At 42.5% G+C, this 25,000-nt stretch overlaps 1 protein-coding gene across 1 annotated transcript in view; it reads left to right on the top strand.

The window, feature by feature from the left end:
• Positions 1-25,000, top strand: part of LOC138854655 (polycystin-1-like protein 1) — a 416,726-nt gene that overhangs the window by 251,960 nt on the left and 139,766 nt on the right. The window lies entirely within an intron of this gene.

Below are 25,000 nucleotides of genomic sequence, written 5' to 3'. Positions count from 1 at the left end.
TCAGCTCCACATCCCAGACTGGCTTTTTACCTCTTTTTATTCTTCCTATATCTTCGGTGCATTAAGTCTGGCTCCAGCACTGCCTCATTCCAGTCTTCAGCCATCCTGAGAGTAAAGAAATACTTCCTTACATCTCTGGCTCATTTGTGTCTTGAGCTTTCAGCTGTCTCCACTTAATTCAGTCCTCTAAAATCAGCCTGTACTTATCTGCTCTGTTACAATCTCAGTTCTGTTCTTGACTTTACTCGGGTTATCAGGTTCAGTTTTTTAATCCCCTCCGCTTAGTTCATTCCTCACAGTTCTGGTGCTAGCCTGGTTGCAAACCTTTGAAAAATTTCTAGATTTTTCACGTGTTTGATCAGGTGTTGCCTTCATGCTGGGGCTGCGTAATCAGTGATTGGTCTGATATTCCTCATATATAAAGTTCTGAAGGATTCTTTATTGAAGTTCTTTGGTTATCTTGAATATTCCTCTAACATTATATGTTTTGTTTATTTCTGGTGAAGAACAAAAAGACACAATACCGTGACTGGAACAATACACAGATAACCCGCACATAGGAAAGAGAAGCTTATGACGACGTTTCGGTCCTACTTGGACCATTATAACTAACGTAAGAAAGAAGGAACACTGCACCACTAACAGTGTGACTTGTTCATGGTCCAAGTCGAACCGAAAGGTTATTTATGTAGTGTTTTATTTCTGGTGATATGCTTGGTGATATATTCACCCCCAGGTCACTCGGATATTTGCAGCTTCTGTTCCCTTATGCTGTGCTCTGGTGTCTGGTCTGCCTTCACTCTGCTTTGCATGACCTTACATTAATTTGGGTTGATCTTGGAACGCCACTTGTTTGACCACGTCTGTGTTTTGAGGTTTTCCTGGTGTAACACTGCCCTCCCCTGTTCTTATTCTTATTAATTTAACATCGTCTCTAGCGACATGTAGGACTCCATCCTCTGGAAGGTCGCTCATGTATATCGGGAACAATTGTTGTCCTAGTACTGGTCCTTGCGGTAACCCACTTGTTACCTTCTCCTATCCTGACATTTAATCCCTTACTGTTACTCTATTTCTTCTGTAATTCAGGGATCCTCTAACTAAGGCATTCTGCATTGTAACAACTTGCTTGGTGAGAAAACACTCCTGCCTGTTCCTGCAGGGACTAATTACCTCATCTTTACTGTCTTCTATGTATAGTTCTTCAAGACTTAGGGATGATTTTGAAATCTTAATTGTCTCTTGTGTACAGATCTGCAGGGTTTGAGGGACTGATTGCCACATCTATCTTCGTATCTCATATTTATGTGAGTGAGAGAGGCTGGATTTGACTGGTACCTGAGGTACTAGAAGAAATTGTTGGGTAGCTTTGGGAAAGGGTTGGATAGATGCATGGGTGAGAATTGGTGGTTTTAATAAGGAACTACCTTCTATAGGCCAGTAGGCCTGTTGCAGTGTTACTCCACTCTTATGTTCTGATTGAGAAACAGGCCTCTCGCGGGCGAAACATCAGATTAAGATACCCAGGTGTTGTAAATATATCTGAGCTTGTGTTGTGTTGGTGGTATGTTTGGTAGCGCGGGGCGTACAGTCTTTTTCAGAGGGGTCGACGCCCCCCACCCTAGTGTTTTGAAAGTGTTACCAGCTCTATCGGAGTATTTTTTTAATTTGCATTGGTAATGGCCAGTATTCCGAGGTCAGAGGTCAGTGTTGTGGGTCAGCACCGTTCTTTTATTTACCCAGTGATGTTAGCGGAGAGGTCATGACCTTGCATCTTTGTGGTCAACACAATAATGGTGACATTGAGCCTTTCAACACCACCTGTCAGCTGGGAATGGGACGCAGATTAACTCTAGTAAAGTACATGTCAAAGATAAAATTAAATAGGTCAGACATTAATTTCCCTAGAGTGAATCGAAGGTCAAGGTCACTAAAGTAGGTCAAAGGTCAGCATCATAAAAGTACGTCTGCTATACAAAAAGTACATTGTAATAATATTGGTAGAATTACCGACAATATGTTAGGTAAAAGGACACAAGTGCAACTAATGTGACATTTTATTGTGGCAACGTTTCGCTCTCCAGGAGCTTTATCAAGCTTGTGGAGAGCGAAACGTTGCCACAATAAAATGTCGCATGAGTTACACTTGTGTCCTTTTACGTAACAAAAAAGTACATTAGAGGTCAGCAATACAAAATAAGGTAACAAGTCAACGCAGTAACAAATTGAAAAGAGAATGACCCAAGGGGAATTAAAAAATCAGCGTCACCAAACTAGGTCAAATATCAATAAAAAATTAAGTAGGTCAGAGGTCAACTTCACTAAAGTAGGTCACATATCAAGGCCACTAAACTAGGTCAGAGGTCAAGACCACTAAACTAGGTCAGAGGTCAAGACCACTAAACTAGGTCAGAGGTCAAGGCCACTAAATTAGGTCAGAGGTCAAGGCCACTAAACTAGGTCAGAGGTCAAGGCCACTAAATTAGGTCAGAGGTCAAGACCACTAAACTAGGTCAGAGGTCAAGGCCACTAAATTAGGTCAGAGGTCAAGACCACTAAACTAGGTCAGAGGTCAAGGCCACTAAACTAGGTCAGAGGTCAAGGCCACTAAACTAGGTCAGAGGTCAAGGCCACTAAACTAGGTCAGAGGTCAAGGCCACTAAACTAGGTCAGAGGTCAAGGCCACCAAACTAGGTCAGAGGTCAAGGCCACTAAATTAGGTCAGAGGTCAAGACCACTAAACTAGGTCAGATGTCAAGGCCACTAAACTAGGTCAGAGGTCAAGGCCACTAAACTAGGTCAGAGGTCAAGCTCACTAAACTAGGTCAGAGGTCAAGGCCACTAAACTAGGTCAGAGGTCAAGGCCACTAAACTAGGTCAGAGGTCAAGACCACTAAACTAGGTCAGAGGTCAAGGCAACTAAACTAGGTCAGAGGTCAAGGCCACTAAACTAGGTCAGAGGTCAAGACCACTAAACTAGGTCAGAGGTCAAGGCCACTAAACTAGGTCAGAGGTCAAGGCCACTAAACTAGGTCAGAGGTCAAGGCCACTAAACTAGGTCAGAGGTCAAGGCCACTAAACTAGGTCAGAGGTCAAGGCTCGACGTTGGTGGCGAATTGAAACGCTGCAGACTGTTGCACAGGTGATCAATAAGTGACGTGAAGGGCAGCACAGGTAGTGGGGACGTGCAGGAGGCACAGGTAGTGGAGACATGTGACGTGAGGGAAGGCACAGGGAGGTCAGCGTGTCAGGTCGGTGGGAGGGTCATCATGCAAGGTCAGGGGTCAGTGTGTCAGGTCAAAGTTGATGTGTGAAATGAACTCTTATGCAGTTGAATATTCTTATATATATATATATATATATATATATATATATATATATATATATATATATATATATATATTATATACATTATATATATATATATATATATTATATACATATATATATATATATATATATATATATATATATATATATATATATATATATATATATATATATATATATATATATAAACACACCAATCGCAGTCAGGCGATCCTAACAATGCAAGACAAACCACCGGGGGGGGAGAAATTTTTAGCTTAAGTATATATATAATGAACCTCAAAGCGATTTCGTAATTTCTCACATTATCAAGGAACTACAAAAACAAAAGATTAGCAGAAGGCTTATCAGGACGAGATTACACTTCACGGTCAACATACAACACCTGAATCTTTTATGATGATTCGGGTGAGGTGGTCAAGAACCTGTCAAACACACCTTATAATCCACCCAATCTTTAACATTTTAACTTACTGAGTTTGTCAAAATTCTTCCCAATTTATTTTTATAAATGAATCCGATTTGTATAATTCTAAACCAATAATCATATTAATTCCTAAACAATTTTTATGAAGTTTGATTCTATTATATTTCTCTCAACTTTTTTGGTCTTTTGAAAATCAGTTGGTTAAAGTCTCTCGCAAGAATAAACACAGCATTAGATTCTTGTCTAATTCTAATGCTATATTTATTTTGTAATAAACTTCATCACATTTTTTTGCAGGGAATCTTATAGGCACAGCCGTCAGCATTTTTTTGGAAATTTTTAATAATTTTTTTACTGTGTCAAGGTTTTTAAATACAACTTAAGAATTTTAGTATCATAGTTGTATTTAAAAATTTTGATACAGTAACAAAAACATTTGATTAAAAATTCTCCCAAAAATACTGACGGCTGTGTCTATAAGATTCCATGTAAAAATGTATGGTGCTCAGCAGACGGATGATCAAGTCTCCACCACGTATTCCGCTGAATGACACACACGGGTTTAGCGCTTAATGTGACATTTTTGAATTCTCGTTAAAAATAATAACGAATCAATTTAGTCTGAGAGACACTACGAGAAGAAGTTGGGTGAGCGTCGAAGGAGGGGCCCGAATGGCCCCATGATTGACAGAGCGAGGGGGGGGGGAGGCTGGTACCTCCGGCAGGGCCTCGTACAGCTGCTGGACAGCGTAGGCTCCCAGGCCTATGCATACCTCCTCGAAAACCATCTTGGTCAACTCAAACCAGAATGTTGAAAAAAAAAACACGGAAGTGGTAGGGTGTGAACTTGTGGCGAGTGAGTCGTAAAACCTGACATCTTCAGTCGTCAACTGTACGTAAGTGTCCTCCACACTGTCTCGGGATCACTATATCATTGACAGCCCGTTTTAATAGATAGTGAGGCTGTCTTTTGTTGCTAGTGATCTATTCCCTTTCCCCTACCCCTTCTTTACTGCCTATGTTTCCTATTCTTCGCCCTGCTTCTCCTGCCCTCTTGCTCTTCTCCCTTCTCTGCTCCTCCTACCCTTCAACTCTTTCCTCTACTGCTCCTACCCTTCAACTCTTTCCTCTACTGCTCCTACCTTTCAACTCTTTCCTCTACTGCTCCTACCCTTCAACTCTTTCCTCTACTGCTCCTACCCTTCAACTCTTTCCTCTACTGCTCCTACCCTTCAACTCTTTCCTCTACTGCTCCTACCCTTCCCCCTTCCGTTCCTCCCCTCCTACTCTTTCCCCTCTAGCTCCTCCTACTCTTTCCCCTTCTGCTTCCCTTTCCCTCTGCTGTTCTTCCCTCCCACCCTAACCCCTCTCCTCTCCTCCCCTCCACCAGCCTCACTGGAGTCTCCCTGGAGTGTGAAATGGAGTGGAAATATCTAGTTTCTCCTTCCTGGCTTAGTGAAGGTAACGTGAACTTCTGGGAGGCTGGCACATAATTTTGAAGGTGGAGGAGGGGGGTTTGGGGGAGGGGAGGTTTTTTGAGCGTGGGGGTAGGGTAAGGTAGGCTGGGGGTTTGGGGTTTATGGTAGAGATGAACCTCATACAAACCTTGGCAATAGATTACCTGGAGGTTACCTGGAGGTTATTCCGGGGATCAACGCCCCCGCGGCCCGGTCCACGACCAGGCCTCCCGATGGATCAGGGCCTGATCAACTAGGCTGTTACTGCTGGCCGCACGCAGTCCGACGTACGAGCCACAGCCCGGCTGATACCGACACATGAGCAAACACTAGGACATACTTATTGGGAAACGTTTCGGTCCTGGGACCTTGATCAAGGTCCAAGAACCGAAACGTTTTCTAATATGTCCTGGTGTTTGGTCACGTGTCTTGCTAAACCTGAGGGTCTTTGGGAAACTGATGTATCTATTTAACGGTGGAAAAAATGTGGAAGTCAGACATATTTTAGGGAATGTTGGAGGAAGGAGGTTTGTAAGGTGAGGAAGAGGTTTGGAAGTTTGAGGAACTGCACCTGACCTCACGGGTTTAGAGCGTCATTCAGTATATTGTAGCACGCACCCACGCACACACACACACACACACACACACACACACACACACACACACACACACACACACACACACACACACACACACACACACACACACACACACGCACACACACACATACACACACACACACACACACACACACACACACACACACACACACACACATACACACACACACACACACACACACACACACACACACACACACACACACACACACACACACACACACACACACACACACACACACACACACACACACACGCACACACACACACACACGCACACACACACACACACACACACACACACACACACACACACACACACACACACACACACACACACACACACACACACATACACACACACACACATACACACACACACACACACACACACACATACACACACACACACATACACACACACACACACACACGCACACACACACACACACACGCACACACACACACACACACACACACACACACACACACACACACACACACATACACACACACACACACACACACACACACACACACACACACACACACAAAAGAACATTAATCTCCGTAATTGATAAATGGAGCATAAGATGGAATCAGAAGATCAAGTGATAAAAGTCAGGAAGACCAAGAGAGCGATAAAGAACCAGAGAGAGAGAGAGAGAGAGAATGGGAGGGAGGAAGGAAGGTATAGGAGAGTCGAGTCAAGAAAATTGAATATTATGGGCAAAACGGATGACTGGTGGAAGGGCAAATAGTAAGAGGAAAAGGAGGGGAGGGTAGTGAAGAGGAAAGGAAGGGATAGGAAGATGGAAGAGGGGGGAAGTAAAGAGGGGGAAAGATGGAGGGGACTGATGGAGGACGGGAGCGTTCATGTTCTTCCCTTGTTCTACATAGAAATTATAAAACACCAAGAAAATGGTGCACTTTGTGTACTCAGATTGTACTTAAGTGTACTCACCCAGGTGTACTCTCAGAATATTGATCCCTGTGGCTTCTTTGCATTTCACATGTTGCATGCATCATTGAAATGTTATCTAATTTCCTTTGCCATTGCACTGCCTCCGGGTAATTCCTCTCATTTCTTCCCCGTCTCTTCTTCACGCCATCTTCTACTAGGTGCCACAGTCTTGGCACTGCGTGCTGTCAGAGCTCCTTAGTGGCACTCTTGTTAAGTTCTTCTTGCACCTCTGTGTCAGCCTCACTCCGTGTCAGCTTCACTCGGTGTCAGCCTCACTCGGTTTCAGCCTCACTCAGTGTCAACGTCACTGTGTCAATTTCACTCGGTGTCAGCCTCACTCGGTGTCAGCCTCACTGTCAGCCTCACTGTCAGCCTCACTCGGTGTCAGCCTCACTCGGTGTCAGCCTAACTCGGTATCAGCCTCACTCGGTGTCAGTCTCACTCGGTGTGAAAACCACATTCAGTCGCGCTGGTTCATTTTCTGCTCGCATACATTTTTTTCTTTTGTTTACTTCCATGCTAGCCCGTGGTCTTCACTGATGCTTTAAGGGCTCTACATGTGGGGTCCCGGTTCTCTCATGTAGGGTCCCGATTCTGTCATATAGGGCCCCAGTTCTCCCATGTGTATGTATGTATGTATATTACCAGTTTAAAAAGTCCCCACATCTATCCCTCTCTTAACTATCCTACTGTCACGTTAAAGTTTAGGGATAGGCGTGTCGGCCCTCATCTTGAGTCAGTCACAGGGCAGCCAGGACCCTTAATTGAGGGAAAGCATGGTACACCCTTCCCTCAGCTGTTACCATGTCAACCGTGTGTGCATGCGCATGTGTGCGTGCTTTCGCTTGCGTGTTCCTATTTGTGGTTGGAGGGGTTGAGCTTCAGCTGCTGGCCCTGCCTCTCCTCTGACCGTGTGAACCCTGGTTATACCTGTTTTTAAAACTATGTATGGATCCTGCCTCTACCACTTCGTTGTCTTGGTCGTTCCATTTCTTGACTATAAAGCTAAAGCAGTAGTTCCTGACATCCCTGTAACTTGTGTGTTTTTTAGCTTGATGTGCCCTCGTGTACCTGAGTCCCGCCTTTCAAACAGACTCGTCTTGCTCACCCAGTCAGTTCCTCTCAGTATTTTGTACGTCGTAATCATGTCATATCTGGTCCTTCTGTCTTCTAATGTCGTATAGTTTAGGTCCTCTAGTCTCTCCTCATAGCTCAGGGCCCCTCAGCTCTGGGATCAAATCTTGCAGAAAACCTTTGCACTTTTTTTCCCACCTTCTTTACGTGCTTTATCAGATACGGGTTCCATTCTGGCGCTACGTAGTCCAAGATGGCCCTGGCAGGTGTTTAAGGTCTTTTCTTGAATGCTTCTGTTTTTTTAAGGGTTTCTAAAAACTACACTTTAAATTGCCAGTATCTTGATTTGTCAACGTTTCGCCATCCAGTAGTTTTATCGGTATAAATTCAAGGTATTGTATATTCATGTACAACTCAGGGATATGCTCGGAATTATGCTCACCCCGAGGTCCTTCGGGGAGGTTTGCAGCCTTTGTTCTTACACCCCCTCCCGACCCTGTACTCCATTTATAGTCTTTTATGTTTTTTCCCGATTTTCGTAACTGCATTTGCTGGGTTCATTTCCAATAGTCACTTGTAAGATCAGTCCTGCAGCTTGTCCAGAACCAGTTCTAGTCATTCCTGCTCTGTATGTATTCTCATTAGTAATTTTACGTCATCTGCTAACAGGGACATCTTGGACTTGATTTCTTCCGTCACGCTGTTGACATGCCCAAGGAGTGACCTTGGTGGCACCACACTCGTCATTCTGGCTATTTCCGACACCACCTTCGCTGTACTGCTGTCCTTGCCATTAGTGTCTGCTGCTTTACGTTTTGTCAAAGTCTTTTACTAGGTACTGTATCGAACACCTTCGTACAGTCTAAAAATATGCAGTTCACCCCTCTCTCTCCTGCCTAACTTTCGTTCCCTTGTCATAGAAGTCTAATAGGTTTGTGAGACAGGATTTGCCTTCTTTAAAACTATACTGAAGTAAAAATAGTTGGTTTAGGTTAGCCCAGTAATTGAAACAGACCTAATATTAACCCATAAAACACACCAGGTGAGTTGCTTACCCTTCTGCTCATCTCTGCACATGTGTAACTATCATATAGAACAGAATAGCAGACCAGACCTGATGTGATGTCCTTTTTATTTACCATATACGAGAAAAAGCCTCCACGGGGAAGTGGAGAAGAATCCTTCCTACGTAAGCCATGCGTGTCGTAAGATTCGACCAAAATGCCGGGAGCGAGGGACTCGTAACCCCTTCTCCTGTATAAATTACTAAAAGTAAAACGAAAAAACTTTCGTTTCTTTTTTTTTGGGTCACCTTTGCCTCGGTGGGAGACGGCCGGTGTATTGAAAAAAAGAAAGTCGTGCCGGATGTTTATAAATTGACTCCTTCCCAGGTGCTGCTCAACTCTTCTGATAATTTTACTCCATCACCTTCACAGGTCGGCGAACTTTTTCGGGTTTAACCCCAAAACAAATCTGAGTACAGCGAAATTACCCACTTGACGAAAAATTGTATGTTTGGAAAAAAAAAATATTTTCATAATTTGTCTTGCTTATTAAATATTAAAGTTTTGTGCAGTTTTATTTATATGTTTATTGAGCCTCTATTGCCCCCGAGATTTTTATTTTTACCCCGTTTGGGGTAATTTACCCCCGGTTACCCAACCTGTGCTTGAAGTTACAAATTATTCATGTCAGTGACACTGATCTGTAGTTTGATGCTACTTGTCTCTCCCCCTTTTTCTGTTAACTATCGGGACTGGAACAATTCACAAATAACCCTGACCGAAACGTCGTCGTAAGCTTTTCTCTCTCGTATGTACGAGTTGTGTATCGGGACTACGTTGGCTGTGTTGCCAAACCTCGGGCAGGTGCACAGCTTCACCTGACTTGCTGAAGGTGATTCCAGTCAATGTTATTGATATATATTTCTTGAAAGACAATTAGGTTCTTCCGCAGTGTGCTGCCACTCTATATATTTACATTGTGGGAACTACTACTGCTGCTACGACTACTACTACTACTATTACTACTAGTATTACTACTACTATTACTACTACTATTACTATTATTACTACTACTATTACTACTACTACTGTTACTACTACTACCACCACCACCATCACCATCACCATCGATATTCCTACTACTACCAGAACTATAACCACTATCATTATCATCATCATTACCAGTAACATCACTGTTCTTCTTTCTCCACCACTATTGTTACCACCACACCATTATTACTGTTACTGTTGCTACTACTACCACTACTACTGCTGCTGCTACCACCACTACTGCCACAACTATTGCTGCTGCAGCTGTTGCTGTTACTACTACTGTTGCTGCTGTTAAGGCAGCTGCTGCCTACTACAACAAGCTACAACTATTACTACCTACTACAACATGCTACTGCTACTACCTGCTACTAATGTTACTTGAACAACTGTCTACCTGGAGTTTACCTGGAGAGAGTTCCGGGGGTCAACGCCCCCGCGGCCCGGTCTGTGACCAGGCCTCATTAGGTCAGTGTCCCAGGATGCGACCCACACCAGTCGACTAACACCCAAGTACCCATTTTACTGATGGGGAACATAGACAACAGGTGGAAAGAAACACGTCCAATGTTTCTACTCTGGCTGGGAATCGAACCCAGGCCCTCGCCGTGTGAAGCGAGAGCGTTAACCACCAGGCCAGTCGTTGCTTCAGCTAGCCAGGCACAAGAGAGCTTCTGAAGCAGCTATCAGCTCCCATGAAAGTGCCATTGAGTCCTAGTTATGGCATCTTTAGCTGCTATCAGGGAAGGCTAACTGCGCCCACCCTGATTAAACTGCACCCTTAAATTGTGCCCTGGAATTTATCCCCAACTGGCCCAAAATAAATTTAGAAGTACGAAAAATCAGCTGGACTTGGAGAGATTAATCCCAAAAAAATCAGCTGGTCTAGAAATTAATCGCTAAAAATCAGCTGGTCTTGGAGAAGGTAATCCCAAACTTGATCAAAATAATTTTGACAATGAATATAATCAGCTGTCCTGAAGTGATTAACTTGATTTCGATGAATAAACATTAAATAAGTTGGTAACTCAACCAGAGGGGGGCGTTGACCCCCGTAAACATCGGTCACGTATCGGGTATTCTTCAGGTATCCTTCCGGTATTTTTCAGGTATTCAGGTATCGCTCAGGTATCATTCAGTTATCCTTAGGTATTCTTCAGGTATCATTCAGTTATTCTTCAGGCGTCCTTCAGGTATTCAGGTATCCTTAGGTATTCTTCAGGCATCCTTCAGGTATCCTTCAGGTCTTCAGGTATTTTATGATCTGTTTGTAGAATAGATCATAAAACATTTTATGGAGGCGATGTTTTGCTCTGAAGACAGAAATGTTGTTCCAGTATAAGGATCTACATAGTGCGAAATGTCTTCACGACGCTCCCAGTTAAGCTCTACAGAGAGAGAGAGAGAGAGAGAGAGAGAGAGCAAGCAAGCGAAACGTTGGCCGAATAAAGGTCTACAGGTCGAAACGGCGTCCCAGTTACGCAATACACACTGAAATGTTGTCCTAACATGAAGCTCTACACGGAACGTCTTGCCTAACTACTGTTAGGGCAGTTGCAGCTCTCAAGCTCACCCTTGTAGGGAAGGTTATCCAACAACGTTTCGCTCGAGTAAATAGGAGGAAGGGGTGCCTGGATGCTCACGAAGGGCTACCGAACTGGAATTTACAACCCAAGAGACTACGTTTCAGTCCGACTTGGACCATTGTCAAGTTGCAATTAAGCGAGAAAGAACAGAGAAAACAGGCTAGAGGAGGAAGATAGGAGAGGTAACAGTAGAATTACTAGCAACAACAGCATAAACAGTGGTAGTAGCAAGAGCAACAGTAGTGGTGTCAGCAAACAGTATTAGCAAGAGCAACAGTAGCAACAGCAGTAGTATCAACAGAAACAGTATTAGCAAGATTAACAGTAGCAACAGCAGTAGTGTCAACAGAAACAGTTTTAGCAAGAGCAACAGTAGCAACAGCAGTAGTGTCAACAGAAACAGTATTAGCAAGGGCAACAGTAGCAACAGCAATAGTATCAACAGAAACAGTATTAGCAAGAGCAACAGTAGCAACAGCAGTAGTGTCAACAGAAATAATAGCTTATTTGTGGTTAAATGTTAGCTTTTTTTAGAGTTACGTAATTCCTAAGCTAACTTAGGTTAACCCAAGTTAACTTAACCTAAATTAAATTAAACTTAAAATTGTTATTTTGAGAAAATGGTAAACGTTTAGAAGTTGACGTTGAGAAAAAACGTGAGTTATTGATGTTTTTTAAACGAAAATCGGTGAAAAAATCAAGGTAATCGCCAAAAAAAAAAAAAAAAATCAAAACGAAAATAATCGCTCCCAAGCCAAAGTAATCGCCACCAAAACCAAAATAATCTCCAAAACCAAAGTAATCGCCACCAAAACCAAAATAATCTCCAAAACCAAAGTAATCGCCACCAAAACCAAAATAATCTCCAAAACCAAAGTAATCGCCACCAAAACCAAAATAATCTCCAAAACCAAAGTAATCGCCACCAAAACCAAAATAATCGCCCTTCAAAGGAAGGTTATCTCCAAAACTCGAGTAATCCTCACTAAAGCCAAAAATCATCGTCCACCCTAAACAAAGGTAATAACCAAAACTAGCGTAATCTGCAGAGTAATCGGGCAGGCCAAGTAACCTCCGGAGGAGGCGCGGGTCAGAAGAATGTGATGTATAAAGGTGTATCGTGGAGCACAGACTACCCATTAGTGCAAACCAAGACGCTGTAATGGCCCTGTTACACCCAGAGTAAAACTCTCTAAACTGCCTGGTGGCATGCACTCCCACCTGCATTGCCAGACATGGGGCACTGGGCGTGTCTTCATGCTGCTGGAAGGCCTGGCTGTAGTTTATCTTAATAATCTTTATTTCTACAAGTACATCTACAAGGTATACAGACCATAGCTGACATCAGTGACATACTACTGTATAGAAAGCCGCTTGTTATGCAGAGCATTTCGGGCAAATTAGGTCAGTTTTGTCCCCAGGATACGACCCACACCTGTCATCTAAGACCCAGGTACCTATTTTACTGATAGGTGAACATAGAACAGCAGTTCTGTTAAAGAAACACATCCTGTTTCCACCCGTACCGGGGATCGAACCATGGAACTCGGTGTGTTAGCTGAGTGCGCTGGCAACCGAGCTACGGGACATCCTCTAGGTAGGAGGACATGTGGGCAACTCGTGGGCCGTTTTATTGCAGCAACGTTTCGCTCTCCAGGAACTTTGTCGGTATTGGCTTGACAGACGACGGTACCGGTGGGGTTGGAACCCATGGCGAGTGTTTACAATCGTGTTATTGTGATTTCGTGAGTCGTGAGGGCTCGACAGAGCTCCTGGAAACGAACGTTGCAGCAGTCAAGTGGCTGTTAGGTAAATGAACACGGATGCACCTAATGAGACATTTTACATAAATAACTCGCACATAGAAAAGAAAAACTTAAACGACGACGTTTCGGTCCGAAATGAACCATTTACAGTCACACTCGGTCCAAGTTGGACCGAAACGTCGTCGTAAGCTTCTCTCTCTTATGTGCGAGTTATTTGGGTATTGTTCCAGTCACGATATTGTGCCTTAATGTGACTTTATTGTGGCAAAACGTTGCCTTAGTAAAACGTCACAGTTGCAGCTGTGTTTATGTACCTAACATTTTGTAGGTAGTTCTACCAGTATTATTAATGGTTCGTTGCACACGTGACCTCTTAACCTAACATATCTCTAGGAATTCTACCAATACATGAATAACCTGCACATAGAAGAGAGGAGCTTACGACGACGTTTCGGTCCGACTTGGACCGAGTGTGACTTTGTAAGTGGTCCAAGTCGGACCGAAACGTCGTCGTTTAAGTTTTTCTTTTCTGTGTGCGGGTTATTTGTGTATTGTTCCAGTCACGGTATTGTGCCTTTTTGTTATTAATTCTACCAATGTTGTTATGACATAGGTAACACTTTATCCTATCTCACTTTGGACGAACTCTACCCAGAGTGAAAGTTAGTTTGTACTTAAGCTTTGGGCCTTTAATATATGTATTTTCTTTTAAGTGGTCGTATTCCTTTTGAAGTCAGTAATTTCATTGATTTTGTTTGTTGATGTTGGTTATTTTAAGTGTGATTGTATTTGTGTTGAGTGTTTGTGTTCGTTGCTTTTGTTAATTTTGTGTTTACTGTGTGTTGCATATATTTTTTTTAATAGCTGTGAGTGCTGAGTGACCTACTCTGGCAGTGTGCTCTGTAAATACCAGAGCCATCTTACAGTGTTCTGAAGCTCACATAAGTGTTATAGGCACATAAGTACATTCATGTACATTGTTGTGTTGGTCTGCAAAGAACGGCCTTTGTACCCTACTTCTGGATATGTACCATCCTACATTTCGTTCTGCAGTTTTGTGGAAACTTTAACGGGAAAGTAAGCGACCCTTCTCCAGAGAGCATCTAGCCTCAGAGACAGGCACAGTTTTCCACTACAGTGTATTGAGGAAACGTTGCCACTCCGGTCCACTCCCAGTCAACTCCTTTCGATAACCTTTTAGCTCCACAACAAAGCTGCCTAAGAGTGCGCCACCCAACTTTCTTAAAGAGGCAGGGTAACCTTTAAGACCATCCACTCTGGGACCTTACTCTTACTTAGCAGGGAAGGACCCGAACATACATGGTTAAGAACTTCAGCTGTCAACTAGTTATAAAAGAACAAATTCAACGATAACTTATTTTTTTTTCCTCTGCGTCCACAGCAAGTCGACAAACCTGCACTCATCATTTTAATCAGCATAAACACTGAAGCGACGATCTTTGGACTCAAATTCGTTGGACAGCCCACAACCCCATCACCGTCCCCATTACACGAAACTAATAATTTAGCAACAAAGATTTCAAGAAAGGCATACCCACATATCAATAAAAATGTTTTCAAATGAGCTTATGTAGGTAATAGCTCTTAGCTTGCCAATAAAGTTAGGAATCTTTAACCTGTAAATAGCTTGTCAATAAAGCTAGGGATCCTTAACCTTGTCAAACCCTGTGTAAAAAAAAAAATAAAAGATGCACAAATAACCCGCACATAAAAGAGAGGCGCTTACGACGACGTTTCGGTCCGACTTGGACCATTTATAAAGTCACACTCGTTTACAAAGTCAGTGTGACTTTGTAAATGGTCCAAGTCGGACCGAAGCATCGTCGTAAGCTCCTCTCTTCTATGTGCGGGTTATTTGTGTAAAGATAAGTGATCTTGAAGACACCAACACACGAGACAGTCACTTTACCAAAGTCAAAGTAAAGGGGGGAGAGAGAGCTATCAAAACAGTCCACTTCAATGCCCACAGGATCCTACAACGTTCATAACCAGATAGTAATATGTTGATTACTAGCAAACCCTAAACTGGCCACAGCTAACAAGGAAAACTGAGGTCACAACTTCGAGGTAGAATTAGCAACACACGCCTCCCGTTCTCGTGACCCACTCAACAAACTGTACGGCATCATCATAAGAAACAGGAAAATGGCTAGTATGGACCCTCCCATCAGCTTAGGTGTGTCCAAACTAATCCATCCGTCCTTGTACTGACAACACTTTAGCCAGTGAGGATTTGGAGCATTTTGTGTGTAATTATAATCAGCAGAAAGATATAGTAAATCTTCGCCTACCTTGCCAGGACTTGGTCGATCTTGCAGAACTCCTCCAAATTCGACTGTCATGAAGATAGAAGTTAGCCATGGTAGTGAGCCTCTCCACCAGTGCTGTACCGGCCAACTGGTACATGGAGCCACGAATAACACTGCACGCGTGCGATTGTTTATAGTTAAGTGAGCAGAGTTGTGCTGGTGGTGTCCTATCTTCACTGTTTGTAGTTTCAATACTCATCTATTGTATCAATCCAAGCCAATCTTAGAGTGTCAGTCTTGTGTGCCAATAAAATTCTATCTGGAATGCCAGTCTAATCCTTTAAACTAGGAATAGTTAGTGGTATGGGTTTTGGCAGGAAAACAGTGAAGTCCCAGTGTAGTAATATTACGAGCTCTAGGGGAACTAGTAATAAGCAGAACGAGGTAGATATTGAAAAACCGGGGACTTTGGGTGATAAGGACAGTAATAGGTTTAGTAGAAAAACAGAAATGAGAAGGGAGGGGAAAGAGAAAGGAGAGTCTTTCAATGTATATTATGCTAATTGCCGTAGTGCTAGGAATAAGATGGACGAGTTGAGATTAGTTGCTAGTGCAGGTAACATTGATGTATTTGCCTTAACTGAGACGTGGTTTAATTCAAAAAGTCGGGACATGCCTGCGGAATGTCATATTCAGGGTTTTAAATTGTTCCAAGTAGATAGAAGTATCGGGAAGGGGGGTGGCGTGGCATTGTATGTCCGAGATCGCTTGAACTGTTGCATAAAAACGGGTATTAAATCTGAAGTAACACATACAGAGTCTGTTTGGATAGAATTTTCAGAGGGGCATGAAAAACTGATTTTAAGAGTGATATACCGTCCCCCAAACTTAGATAGGGACCAAGGGAGACTACTATGGGAGGAAATTGTTAAGGCCACAAGGCACGATAATGTAGTAATTCTAGGAGACGTTAACTTTAGTCATATTGATTGGAATTTCTTGACTGGGAATTTAGAATCATACGACTTCTTAGAAATAGTTCAGGATTGTTTTTTGAAGCAGTTTGTGACAGAACCTACAAGGGGTAATAACCTGCTTGACTTAGTTATGGCAAACAATGAATCCCTTGTTAATAATTTAGAAATTTCAGAGGAACTGGGTGCTAGCGACCACAAATCAATTACATTTAGCATTGAATGGAAGTACGATAGTAGCGATAACTCAGTAACAGTCCCAGATTTTCGCTTAGCAGATTACGATGGGCTTAGAGAACACTTATCATCTGTTGACTGGGGTAACGAAGTGAGCTATCAATATGACAGTTTTCTGAACACTATACATGCTGCTCAAAGAACGTTTATCCCATATAAATAAATTAGATCAAATAGAAATGACCCAAAATGGATGAATAATAGGCTCAAATATCTACTAGGGCATAAGAAAGGAATTTATAGGCGTATCAAAAGAGGTGAGGATCATCTTATGAATCAGTATATTGACATTAAGAGGGACATTAAAAAGGGATAAGAAAAGCTAAAAGGGACTATGAAATTAAAGTTGCTAGGGATTCTAAAACTAACCCAAAAAGTTTTTTACAGGTCTATAGAACAAAAGTTAGAGATAAGATAGGTCCCCTTAAAAATACCTATGGGCACCTTACTGACAAAGATAATGAAATGTGCTCGATTTTTAATAATTATTTTCTCTCAGTTTTTACACAGGAAGACACTAACAATATTCCATTAATTAATTTTTATAGTGGGCTAGAAGAAGATAAATTATGTAACATCACAGTCACTAGTGAAATGGTTGTGAAGCAGATAGACCGACTGAAGCAAAATAAGTCGCCGGGTCCTGATGAGGTTTTTTCAAGGGTCCTAAAGGAATGCAAAATGGAAGTCTGTGAACCATTAACTAATATTTTTAATTTATCTCTTCAAACAGGTGTAGTGTCTGATATGTGGAAGATGGCTAATGTAATTCCTATTTTTAAAACAGGGGACAAGTCGTTACCGTCAAATTACCGCCCAATAAGCCTGACCTCAATTGTAGGCAAATTACTAGTCAATTATAGCTGAGATTATAAGAAGCCATCTCGATAAGCATAGCTTGATTAATGATACTCAGCATGGATTCACAAGAGGCCGGTCTTGTCTAACTAATTTATTAACTTTCTTCAGTAAAGCTTTTGAGGCTGTTGACCACGATAAAGAATTTGATATTATTTACTTAGATTTTAGTAAGGCTTTTGATAGAGTTCCGCACCATAGACTGTTAAAGAAAGTAGCAGCTCATGGCATTGGGTGAAAAGTGCTCTCGTGGATCGAGTCATGGCTCACTGACAGGAAGCAGAGTGTCCATAAATGGGGTTAAATCCGAGTGGGGATCAGTAACAAGTGGCGTTCCACAGGGATCAGTCTTGGGCCCGTTGTTGTTTATAATATATATCAATGATCTTGATGAAGGAATTACTAGTGATATGAGCAAATTCGCCGATGACACAAAGATAGGTAGGATAATTGATTCAAACGTAGATGTTATGGAACTTCAGGAGGATTTAGACAAACTCTACTCTTGGTCAGAAAAGTGGCAGATGCAGTTCAGTGTAGATAAATGCAAGGTTCTGAAGCTTGGGAGTGCCCATAACCCTAGTACTTATAAGTTAAATGATGTAGAACTTAGCCATACAGATTGCGAAAAGGACTTGGGGGTTATGGTGAGCAGCAACCTTAAACCAAGACAGCAATGCCTAAGCGTACGTAATAAGGCAAATAGATTACTGGGATTTATATCAAGAAGTGTAAGCAACAGAAGTCCAGAGGTCATACTGCAGCTTTATACATCATTAGTAAGGCCTCACCTAGATTATGCAGCTCAGTTCTGGTCTCCATATTACAGAATGGACATAAATTCGTTGAAAACATTCAGCGTAGGATGACTAAATTAATACATAGCATTAGAAATCTTCCTTATGAAGAAAGATTGAAGACTCTTAAGTTACATTCACTTGTTAGACGAAGAATGAGGGGCGACCTGATCGAGGTGTATAAGTGGAAGATAGGTATTAATAAAGGGGATATTAATAAGGTCTTGAGGATGTCTCTTCAAGAGAGAACCCGCAGTAATGGATTTAAATTAGATAAGTTTAGATTCAGAAAGGACATAGGAAAGTATTGGTTTGGAAATAGGGTAGTAGATGAGTGGAACAGTCTACCTAGTTGGGTTATTGAGGCTAGGACTTTGGGTAGTTTCAAATTTAGGTTGGATAAGTACATGAGTGGGAGGGGTTGGATTTGAGTGGGACTTTCACATCAGAGCTTATTTCTTGGGTGGCATTGAAAATTGGGGTGGGCAAATGTTTTGTTAGTGGGATGAATTGTAAAGGACCTGCCTAGTATGGGCCAACAGGCCTCCTGCAGTGTTCCTCCTTTCTTATGTTCTTATGTATTGCTGCAGGTTTGGAATAGCCAATACACCTTACTAATAATTGCTACAGTTCCAGTCCCACAAGTTATTTAAATCTCAATTAAGTACCAACTTGTACTTCCCTCTGCATCGATTCCCTATAATTAATTCACGTTGGTTGCATTATCGGATAAAAGCTGAAGTGGAAACTATGTAGTGGGAATGAAAAAGTACTGGGCGCGCGCGCGGGTTCGATACCCGGGAGTAGGAGGGGGTGGAGGGGTTTGGGGTGTGAAATAGCTCTTGTTGCAGTAGGACCTAGAGGCGAGGATGGCTTGTCTCCTGTGTTTTGGAGATACCCAGTGTGAGAGTATTCTCTGTTCTCCTCTCTCTCGTCCTCTTGCTCCTCCTCCTTCGTCCACTTTCTCCTTTCGACCTTTATCTTTTCTTCCTGTCTTCCTTTTCCTCTTGGCTCCTTTCTCCTCTTTATTCTCCCGTTTCCCTACTCCTTCGCTCCCTTTCATACTATTTCTCTTCTCATGTTCTCTTTTTTTTTTTACTAATTCATCTTTCCTCGTCCTCTTACTCATGTCTCTTTTACGTCTTTTATATTTATTATTTTCTGATTGCTTATTTCTTATTTTATTTCTTCAGCGAATTACAGGAGGAGAATGGCGAGTTTCTCACAGGCATCTTCATTCTCCCAGAGCGTTCACACCAGGCGGCTCGTAGGTAGAATGTGGAGGTGAATGATCAGTACCTTCATTAGAATGATTTTGAAGTGCGTTAGAATGATCAAGACGTCCGTTAGAATGATCAATACGTTCATTAGAATGATTATGAAGTGCGTTAGAATGCTCAAGAATTGCGTTAGAAGGCTCAGGCCATCAATTCTTATAATCAGAAAGTGGGTTAGGAGGATGTAAGCGTAGATTGATAGAAGAGAATGATTAAGGTGATAATGGTGTTATCAAGAAGCTGGTTAGGATGATAAAAACTCAGATTAGAATGATCAAGATCTGGGTTAGAGTAATCATGACCCAGGTTAGTATGATTATGCCCTGGGTTAGCATGGTCAGTGTGCTCGTGTACACACATTCACACTGTTGCCATACTTGTACACGTGGATGTAAAAAAATTAGAAAGAACTTGCAACGCAGGGTAAATTTGAGGCGATTATCTTCTTTGCTGCCGGTTGTGTGTCTTCTTGTTGAACCACAGTCTTCTTTATCTCTCATCTCCTTATTCTCTCCTCTCCTTAATATCTTCTTACCTTAATCTCTTCCTTTTCTAGACGGTCTTCACTGGTAGAGTCTCTTACCGTTCTTATTGGCCTTTATGTTTACGTTGTGCCACTTCATGTAGTCATTGCGCTCACGGCTCGGTCTCACCCTTGTTGTTGTATTCTGTGTTTTTTTTTCTTGATTCTTAAGTTTTAGGTAAATGATTCTGAGTATTGAAGCTTGCGTGACGAGTCTCTGAGGTGTGACAGAAAATGTGCAGTGAAGTGATTTTATTGCAGTGTATTTAGGGCTAATGGAGAAGCTCAGAGCATAGTGGCACTCGAAATTCTCTTGGATTTCATTCCTTCCCTGTCGTATTGTTCACTCCAGGTTTTATGGTTAACTTGTCCTTGATATCTTCGAAGGCCTTCCTTCTCTACTGTGTTGTTTACTACAGGTTCTGATGTTCTTATCTTCTTCCTAGCATCCTCTACGACCTTCCTTCTCTGTCGTGTTGTTTACTCGAGGCTCTGTTATCTTCTCCCTAGCATCTTCCATGAAAACCTTTCTTCTCTGTCGTGTTGTTTACTCGAGGCTCTGTTATCTTCTTCTCCCTAGCATCTTCCACGAAAACCTTTCTTCTCTGTCGTGTTGTTTACTCGAGGCTCTGTTATCTTCTCCCTAGCATCTTCCACGAAAACCTTTCTTCTCTGTCGTGTTGTTTACTCGAGGCTCTGTTATCTTCTCCCTAGCATCTTCCATGAAAACATTTCTTCTCTGTCGTGTTGTTTACTCGAGGCTCTGTTATCTTCTCCCTAGCATCTTCCATGAAAACATTTCTTCTCTGTCGTGTTGTTTACTCGAGGCTCTGTTATATTCTTCTCCCTAGCATCTTCCACGAAAACCTTTCTTCTCTGTCGTGTTGTTTACTCGAGGCTCTGTTATCTTCTCCCTAGCATCTTCCATGAAAACCTTTCTTCTCTGTCGTGTTGTTTACTCGAGGCTCTGTTATCTTCTCCCTAGCATCTTCCACGAAAACCTTTCTTCTCTGTCGTGTTGTTTACTCCACATTCTTTTGCTCTTAACTTTCTCTACGTCCCCTTCCCCTCCAGCATCTCTCATGAAGTGCTTTCTGAACATTTTGTTTGTGTACATATTTGTTATTCCTCGTCCTATCGTCCCCCTCGTTCTATGAGGGGTACTTAATGCTCTCTCTCCCTTTTTTTTTTTTTGCTATGCAAATATGTCTTCTCTGTTCTCACCTTTATTACAGCCATTTTCGTTTTTGGCGCTTCCTTTCTTACCCTTGCATAGCCGTTCCTGTCGATTTTCTATTCTCCACTATCTTCCTTGTTCTGTTTGCTTTTCATGCTCATTTACTCTTACTTTTTCCACTACATTTTTTTTCACTCCACAGAGTCTTGTTTACTCATTCCTCCTGGCTGGTATAAACATGTTTATGGCTTAATTTGCATATCGTGAACAGTTTCTCCATCTTGTACACTGTCTTGTCTTATTATTTCTTGCACAGTGTACTCCATTCTTGAACCTTTTATCCCAGCATAATCACCTCTAATGTATTCTGTTTCTTTTCCCTACATCTTTCATCTTTACGTCCATCCTACGTCTGCCTTTAGCAGGAGTTAAAAATATAGGTTGGCTTATAGAGTGTAGGGTGAAGACCAGATGCTGTCATGTTTCATGTACGTTGTGTGTGTGTGTGTGTGTGTGTGTGTGTGTGTGTGTGTGTACTCGCCTGATTTTGGCTACAGGGGGTCGACTCATAGCTCCTGGCCCCGCCTCTTTACTGGTCGCTAATAGATCCCCTCCCTGCTCCATGAGCCTTTTCATACATCATCTTAAAAAGAAACTTAAGCTTCAGACAGGATTCGAACCTGTGCGGGTAGATCCCAATGGATTTCCAGTGTGTGTGTGTGTGTGTGTGTGTGTGTGTGTGTGTGTGTGTGTGTGTGTGTGTGTGTGTGTGTGTGTGTGTGTGTGTGTGTGTGTGTGTGTTTTAGTCTCCCAATAATATCCACATGAAAGTCCACAGCTCGGCTAATGAGGGACTGACTTGAGAAAATTGTTCAATTTCTTTGAAGACAACAGGGGTCTATATGTAATCCCCCTTATGTATGAAGGGAGGACGTTGAAAAGTCTTGGTCCCTTCACGCTTAGAATTTTTCCCTTAGTGTTCTCATTGCATCCCTCCATTTCATTGGGAGTATTTTGCACTGTCTGCCAATCCTCTTACTTTCATTGGGAATGATTTGTGTGTGTGTGTGTTTTTATTGCAAATTTGGGGCTAATACTATAAGAATTTACCAAATGGATTATTTTACATCTCTCCTACATTCCAGGGAGTACAGATCAGTAATTTAGTGTATGCGAGCAGTGAAAGTTCTGTACACATTCTCCAGTTCCGCAATTTCGCCTGCTTTGAGTGGAGCTGTTAAATAGTACAGCAATACACCGGCCTGGAGAGAACAAGTAACTTTACCATCATTGGTTTGCATCCCTTGTTTTGAAGGTTTTAGCTATCTAGACTGTCCTCTTAATTTCATTTTCTTTCCTGCACAGTGCAAAAAAAAGTAACTATTTTCTGTCACCAGTCTCCCTTAGTTCAGAATTGCTTGCAATATCCACTTTTATTTCAAAGTTAATGTTTGTTCTAGCAGTAATCTCTTCCTTCAACCATTAACACCTTCTGTTCTCTATTTGTCTTTTCTATAGTGTGATTGTGTGTGTGTGTGTGTCTTTGTGTGTGAAAGATTCTCTCTCTCTCTCTCTCTCTCTCTCTCTCTCTCTCTCTCTCTCTCTCTCTCTCTCTCTCTCTCTGCCTTTATAGTGATTGGTTCCCCGTGTGGAACTATGTTGACTCTGGCCTGATATTGTGTGAGTGTTAGTTCAGGGGTAATTGTGTGTGAATGGTTGTATGCGAGGGCACACGCACGCGCGCAAACACACACACATACACACACACACACACACACACACACACACACACACACACACACACACACACACACACACACACACACACACACGCACACACGCACGCACGCTCTCAGTGAGTCATTCCTGGCCTTGTATGCAACGTACGTCATGCCTATCTTAGAGTATGCAGCACCAGCATGGAACCCACACCTGGAAAAGCATGTTAAGAAACTGGATAAGGTGCAGAGGTATTATACGGTATAAGTTCGTGGGGGCGGTGGTGTCTGGAAGCGACTGCAGGTAACCTAAAAGTAACAGGTAAGGGGGAATTAACTAAGGGAATTTAACGACACTTGGGGACAGAAGAACCAGAGGAGACATGCAAAATACTCAGAGGAATTGAGAGGAACAGGCTGTTTAGAGGCGAGAAACAGGTACTCGGGGGCACAGCTAGAAGTTAGACACAGATGAGTCAAAGAGATGTCAGGAAGTATTTCTTCAGTTTCAGAGGGATCTGGGAGTGGAATGGTCTCGATAAAGTGGTGGAGGCAGGCTTCATACAAAGTTTTAAGAACGGGTACGATAGGGCCCACAAGACTAGGAGTAAATCTGGTAAACGGCGGGACCAGGAGCTGAGACTCGATTCCTGCATGCACATTTAGGAGAGTACATATTGGTAAGTACTCGCACCCACACAAATGTTTGCAACAAGACTAGTCCTACGAGGAGAGGTTAAGGGAATTCAACTTGAAACTAGAGGACAAGAGAACTTGGAGGAATATGATAACGATGTACAAAATACTGAGAGGAATTGACAGGTTGAACGGGGACAGAATGTTTCAGAGATGGGAAATAGGAACGAGAGGGAACAACTGGAAATTGAAAACCCAGATGAGTCACAGGGATGTTAGGAAGTATTTCTTCAGCCTTAGAGTTGTCAGGAAGTATTTCTTCAGCCTTAGAGTTGTCAGGAAGTGGAACAATCTGGAGAGCGATGTAGTGGAGGCAGGATCCATACATAGCTTTAAGAAGAGGTATGATAAAGCTCTTGAAGCAGGGAATGGATGTAGTGACGGCCAGCGTAGAGGCGGGGGTCACGAGCTGTGAATCGACCCCTGCAACCGAATATAGGTGAGCACAACGGCAATCTCACTTTTTTCTTCCATCCTTTTGTCTTTCCTTCCACCTTTCCTTGTATCTCCTGCATCCCTCCCTCACTCCCTTTCCTCCCTTTCATCTCTCCCTCTTTCCTTCCTTACATGTCTCCCTCTTTCCTTCCTTTCATCTCTCCCTCTTTCCTTCCTTACATGTCTCCCTCTTTCCTTCCTTTCATCTCTCCCTCTTTCATTCCTTACATGTCTCCCTCTTTCCTTCCTTATCGCCCTGACAAAAAAAAAGTTGTATATTCACCTTGAATGTCTTGTTAATATAGTTACCCAGCAAGATTACGCCCTTGCCCTAATTTCTCTCTCCACTCCCTTCTATCATATCACTATCCTTTCTCTTTACACCCTTCCACTCACTCCCCCTCTTCTTTCTCCATCAGCTAGACGTACACTTTCTCGTTTTCTTCCACTTTCTTGGCATTTATGGGGTTTTCCCAGTAGACTACATCCTCCTCTCCTTCCCTCTTCTCTCCCTATCCTCTTCTCCCCCCTCCTCCTCTGGTTTGCACCCTTCTCCACCTCTCCTCAATTCTATCTCCTTTCCCTTACCTGGGACCTTCGTCTGCCTGGTCATGTGGTGTTGGAAAACTGGTAAATATCTTTCATGGACACAAGCATTGCAAGCTGCGTCCATTTTCCCTTAGACTGCTGAACCCTGGACCCTAACTCTGTTTCCTGTTTTTTTTCAGTAAATAATTAATATATATATATATATATATAT

Source organism: Cherax quadricarinatus, chromosome 66 (genome assembly GCF_038502225.1).
Source record: "Cherax quadricarinatus isolate ZL_2023a chromosome 66, ASM3850222v1, whole genome shotgun sequence".
Classification (NCBI taxonomy): domain Eukaryota; kingdom Metazoa; phylum Arthropoda; class Malacostraca; order Decapoda; family Parastacidae; genus Cherax; species Cherax quadricarinatus.
This window is presented reverse-complemented; position numbering and strand designations above follow the sequence as displayed.